Source organism: Myotis nattereri (genome assembly GCF_964212035.1).
Source record: "Myotis nattereri genome assembly, chromosome: 3".
Lineage (NCBI taxonomy): Eukaryota > Metazoa > Chordata > Mammalia > Chiroptera > Vespertilionidae > Myotis > Myotis nattereri.
The window spans coordinates 40,474,545-40,480,612 of NC_138077.1; the positions used below are offsets into that span (position 1 = coordinate 40,474,545).

General features: G+C 46.4%; 1 pseudogene across 1 annotated transcript; it reads right to left on the reverse strand.

Moving 5' to 3' along the window:
- Window positions 1-436: 436 nt before the first annotated feature.
- On the reverse strand, window positions 437-765 carry LOC308514967 (dynein light chain Tctex-type 1-like; annotated as a pseudogene). Its single transcript has one exon. The product of its transcript is annotated as a dynein light chain Tctex-type 1-like (transcript).
- Between the last annotated feature and the right edge of the window lie 5,303 nt (window positions 766-6,068).

The following is a 6,068-nucleotide window of genomic DNA, read 5'->3' on the forward strand; positions in this document are numbered from 1 at the left end:
AACATCAGGATGCATCTTATAAATGATGGTATGTCTTGGTTTCATTAGCAACATTTTTTTCTTTCCTTTTTTTTTTTAAATTGGAATAATCTATTCTAACAAAAGTACAAAGTATGGAAAAGTGAGTGTGTTTGAATGATTTCAGAGAGCAGAGAAAGGTTCACACTAGCAGGTTGAGTGTTTAGCACCTTTGAACAGAGCTATTCAGAGTGCGGACACGTGTCAGTCCGGGCTCCGACTACCCAAGATGGATCTGTGTGACTGAGGGTGTGCTGATCACAGAACAGTGCGGTCATTTGGGTTTTTCTCTACATGATGAAAGTGCCACAGAAAACAGAGTGGGAAAGCTGTTCACTGAATTCATGGCTGGTGGTTAGAAAATGGGAGAGAAATGTTGAAACAGAGGAGAAAGAGCCCGGGTGAATGAGGAGGTCAGTCAGATGGACAGTCCAAAGGCGCTGAAGATACTGTACATGGTCTTGTTCTCCCATCACACGGTGCAGCTCCTGTCAGTAGAGCTGTCCCAGAGGCAAGAACTCGCCGTGTATTCTTCTGCATAATTGTACAGGTCGCAATGTATTTGAATGGTTTTCCCAGCTTGGTGGGTTGGCTTCAAGTTTGTTCTACTACCTTTGTGATCCACTGATTGAGTTTGCTGTGCTGATAGGCGTTGCCACTGATGGCACTTTCTATAGCCTCTTTCACAATGTTACTCACTTTGTCAACAACAAAAGTAGTCTCTTCCGCACTCTGGTAGTCTTCCATCTTGCGTCGCCTCTGTGCGTCGCCTCTGCGGCCCTGATTTTTTTTTCTTTCTTACTGGTACATAAATTAATTGTGTAATTTACAAACTATAGCATTTGCTATTCAATTAAATAACTAATATACACTTCTAGAGTTGTTTTGAGGTAAAAATAAAATAATCATATAAAACCTTACACCCAAAGACTCTCCGTAAACAATACTCATCAATGTTGTACAGTATGATTTCTGTAAATGCTGGCATTTTCCAGTCTTTTTGGTCATAATTTTTTTTCCAAAACTAGAAGTTAATTTCTTTGCTAAAATTCTTGTTGTTGGAACAGTCTGCCTACCAAATTGTTCATCAGATTTCCTCTAATATCTCTGACAGCAAGATATTGACCCTAAGGGCTTAAATCTGAAATGTGAAATGTAGTTAAAATGAAGTTTGTAAAAGTCTACACTGATTTGTCAGATTGAGTTGTCTACAGATAAAAAAAGGAGTAAGTAGTGAGCATGCTGCCACAGTGCCTAGCCCATAGTGAGCACTATAGAGGTGTTGTTGAGAGTGGTTAAAGAGCAGATTCTGTAGCCAAACTGACCGGGTTCAAGTCTTGGCTCTGCCCCTTACAAGCTGTGTAACCTTAGACAAGTTATTTAACCTGTCTGTGGCCTGGGGTTATGAAAATTAAATGAGCAATGACCAAAGAAGGTGCTTTATAAGGTTGCTATTATAATTGAAAATACTCCCATCCTGTGTTTAAGTTCCTTAAGAAAGGTCTGAGTTTTCTGACACTGAAAGAGAATATTACCATCGCTTTATTTTTCAAGAAGGTGATTGTTATAATTCTGTTAGAGGTGTGTACCATATAAAACATATAATCTGCTAACAGTATCTTTGAAGTATTTGTGATTATGTGACCTAGCTGATAAAACGAGCCTATCTAGCAGTAAACACATGACTGAAAACAAAGCTAAGTCTGAGGTTGCTTCTCACAGCCTTGGGAATGCTTGTATGATATTATCTTGTTATGACTTAAAATTCAGTATAATTTAGGTCAGCCTGTATCCCCAAGCAAGGGTCATATGACTATAAACTTTAGAATGCCCTCTCTTACATTTGTTCACATGGAACCCATGTTATTCTAATTATTTTAAGTTGTAAGCATAAGAACATGGTGTGAACATGACTATTGTGCCTAGAAAAACTATGGCCTCCAAGCATGTATCTCCAAGTATTGGTGTGACTTTTAACTTATTGATCAACCATTTTAAATATAAAAATAAACAACTCTGATTATTCATCATTCTTTTTTGAGTGATAATTATGTGGCAATTGACTTGAATAATGGCAATCAGCATTATTTATTCATAACCAAAATACACTTTTTAGCTTTTCTCTTCTTCACTTTTCACCTCTATCTAATACCTGTCATCAAAGTCAGTAGCAAGAGACTATAACACAATAGGTTGGAACATTGGTGTCCCAACAACGTGGCTCCAAAACCCAGTCTGTCACTCAGTTGATCCCCAAATCTCTACTAATATTTGTTCTTGCTCGTGTCATAAGTCTACTACAGGCCATTGTGACGGCTCTGAACTCCGGTTCCGGGAAGTCTCTGGGGACCCAGGACTCATACGGGGAGAAACTGGACTGTCTGGCAGCAGGCAGAACTCTGAACTTGAGGGCGGCTTTCCCTCAGAGGAGCTTGCAGCAATTATCGGGACACTGAGATGCACGGCCCCTTAGGGCAGGGCTGAGAACCAGCCATAGCTGCTTGCTCCGTCCTTTGATTCCCTGAGACCCTGCCCCACCCAGGCTGCGGCAGAGACTTTTGTATATGAATGCTCCGGCCCTTTGCAACCTGAAAATTACCTAACAAATTGCAGCTGGGCCAGACAGACCCAGAACTTCCAAGAGAAGGCCCAAGGCCCCACAGTAGCTTGCATTGCTTCACAGCTGGGCCTCATCAGGGCACCTCCAAACTCCAAAAAAGGAAGGGCAATCTGCAGTTCTCTTCGTAGCTCCTGCTGGGTAACCTCAGGCAGAGGGTAATTAGCACCTCCTTAGATCCAACAGCCACTGTGCCCAGTGGTCAGAGGGGGGCCATCCAGATCACAACACCTCAGATCCATAAGGGACACACTCAGGGTGCAGTCTCAGTGAGCACCAAAGCCCCACTGAAGCAAGTCTTGCCCCAGAAGGGTGTCTCCAGCACAGAAGTTCTCCCAGTGCAGACACAGCTGATTCTCACTGCCAATTGGCCTGGAGGTCAATTCCTCCCAGTGATCCTACAACAACCAAGGCATAGCTACAACAAGACTGTGCACAAAGCCCACAAGGGGGTGCACCAAGAGTGTCCACCTCAGGTAACTGGGGAGGCTGAGCCACTGGGCCCTACAGGACACCTAGCACACAAACCCACTCTACCCACACAGGGAAGCATAAAAAATGCAGAGACAAAGAAACAGGTCACAAATGACAGAAATGGAGGAAAGCAAATGACTGGATATAGAGTTCAAAACCACGTTTATAAGGTTTTTCAAGAATTTTATGGAAACCGCCAATAAATTTAGTGAGACGCTGGAGGATATGAAAAAAGACCAACTAGAAATTAAGCATACACTGACTGAAATAAAGAATAATATACAGAGATCCAACAGCAGACAAGAGGAGCGCAAGAATCAAGTCAAAGATTTGAAATACGAAGAAACAAAAAATACCCAACCAAAAAAGAAAAAAGAAAAAAGATTCCAAAAATATGAAGATAGTGTAAAGAGCCTCTGGGAAAACTTCAAGTGTACCAACATCAGAATTATAGGGGTACCAGAAGAAGAGAGAGGGCAAGATATTGAAAACCTATTTGAAGAAATAATGACAGAAAACTTCCCCTACCTGGTCAAAGAAATAGACTTACAAGTCCAGGAAGCACAGAGAACCCCAAACAAAAGGAACCCAAAGAGGACCACAACAAGATGCATCATAATTAAAATGCCAAGAGCAAAAGACAAAGAGAGAATCTTAAAAGCAGCAAGAGAAAGAAACTCAGTTACCTACAAGGGAGTACCCATACGACTGTCAGCTGATTTCTCAACAGAAACCATGCAGGCCGGAAGAGAGTGGCAAGAAATATTCAAAGTGATGAATAGCAAGAACCTACAACCAAGATTATTTTATCCAGCAAAGCTATCATTCAGAATTGAAGGTCAGATAAAGAGCTTCACAGATAAGAAAAAGCTAAAGGAGTTCATCACCACCAAACCAGCATTATATGAAATGCTGAAAGGTATTCTTTAAGAAGAGGAAGAAGAAAAAGGAACTCTTACCATTTGCCACAGCATGGATGGAACTGGAGAGTGGATAAATACCACATGATCTCACTCATTTGTGGAATATAATGAGCAACATAAACTGATGAACAAGGACTGATCCAGAGATGGAGAGGCATTGATTGGACTGTCGGGCCTTGGAGGGAAGGTAGGGGAGGGTGGAGGTAAGGGGGAAAGATCAACCAAAGGACTTATATGCAAGCATATAGGCCTAACCAATGGACACGGACAACGGGGGGGTGAGGGCATGAGTGGGGGTGGGGTAGGGGGGGTGGGGGGTATGGGGCAACGTGGGGATAAGGACACATATGTAATATCTTAATCAATAAAAAATATATTTAAAAAAAATAGTAATCTCCAGGTCCATCCATGCTGTCACAAAAGGTAAGAGTTCCTTCTTTTTTATAACCTCAATAGTGGCCCGGTGCATGAAATTCATGCACATTAAAAGGGAATTAATTAGAGAAAATAGTTTAATATTGCTATTTGCTCTTTCTCTATAATAGAAGTGTCAGAGATGAAAGAAAATTAGTAAAATGTATATGAAAATCTCCCTCCTGTCAGAGTCTTGGGCGCGCCGCAGGACCCAGAGTCAAGTCCCCGCCCACCCACGTGTGCCTCGAAATTGCATGAGACCCAGACCTGGCTGGCCCCATCCCCATCAAGCCCCGGCAGATGGAGGGCGCAACCTCAGGTCCCCTGTCAAGCCCCGCTGGGCGGGGAACAAAGCCTCCTGCTGATCACGTGTAATGACCATTTGCATATTAGCCCTTTATTTTTAAGATAGTATTCCATAGCTTTTTTATCCACTCATCTATTGATGGGCATTTGGGCTGTTTCCAGATTTGGGCTATTACAAATAACTAGAGGCCCAGTGCACAAAAATTTGTGCACTCGGTGGGGAGGCGGGTCCCTCAGCCCGGCCTGTGCCCTCTCGCAGTCTGGGACCCCTTGGGAGATAACGACCTGATGGCTTAGGCCTGCTCCCGGGTGGCAGAGGGCAGGCCCAATCTCTAGGTGCAGCCCCTGGTCGGGCTCAGAGCAGGGCCGATTGGGGAGTTGGGGTGCTGCCCCCTGTCATGCACAGAGCAGGGCGATTGGGAGGTTGTGATGCCACCCTCAGTCACGCTCAGGGTAGGGCCGACTGGGGGGTTGGGGCACCGTCCCCTGTCACACTCAAGGCAGGGTCGATGGGGAGGTTGCGGCGCCACCCCCTGTCATGCACAGAGCAGGGCCAATCGGGGTTGGGGCACTGCCCCCTGTCACTCACAGAGCAGGGCCCATCAGGGGGGTTGGGGCTCTGTAACCTGTCACACACAGAGCAGGGCCAATCAGGGGGTTGGGGCGCTGCCCCCTGTCATGCACAGAGCAGGGCCCATCAGGGGGTTGGGGTGCCGCCCTCTATCACCCACAGAGCAGGACCGATCAGGGGGTTGGGGTGCCGCCACTGTCACACTCAGGGCAGGGCCGATGGGGAGGTTATGGCTCTACACCATCACACACAGAGCAGGGCCCATGTGTGTGTGTGTGTGTGGGGGGGGGGGGGGGGTTGGGGCACCGCACCCTGTCACACACAGAGCAGGGCTGATCAGGGGGTTGGGGCGTTGCACCCTGTCACACACAGAGCCGCAGTGTGATCAGGGAGTTGGGGAGCTCCCCCCTATCAGGCACAGAGCAGGGCTGATCAGGGTGTTGGGGCTCCTTTCCCTGTCACGAACAGAGCAGGGTGGATAGGGAGGTTGTGGCCCCGCCCCCTGTCACACACAGAGCCGCAGGGTGATCAGGGGGTTTGCGCGCTGCCCCCTGTCACGCTGATCCTGGTGCCGGGAGGCCTCGCAGCTCTGCTGATCCCGGTGCTGGGAGGCATATTACCCTTTTACTATATAGGATAGAGGCCTGGTGCACGGGTGGGGGCCGGCTGGTTTGCCCTGAAGGGTGTCCTGGATCAGGGTGGGGGTCCCCACTGGGATGCCTGGCCAGCCTGGGTAAGGGGATGA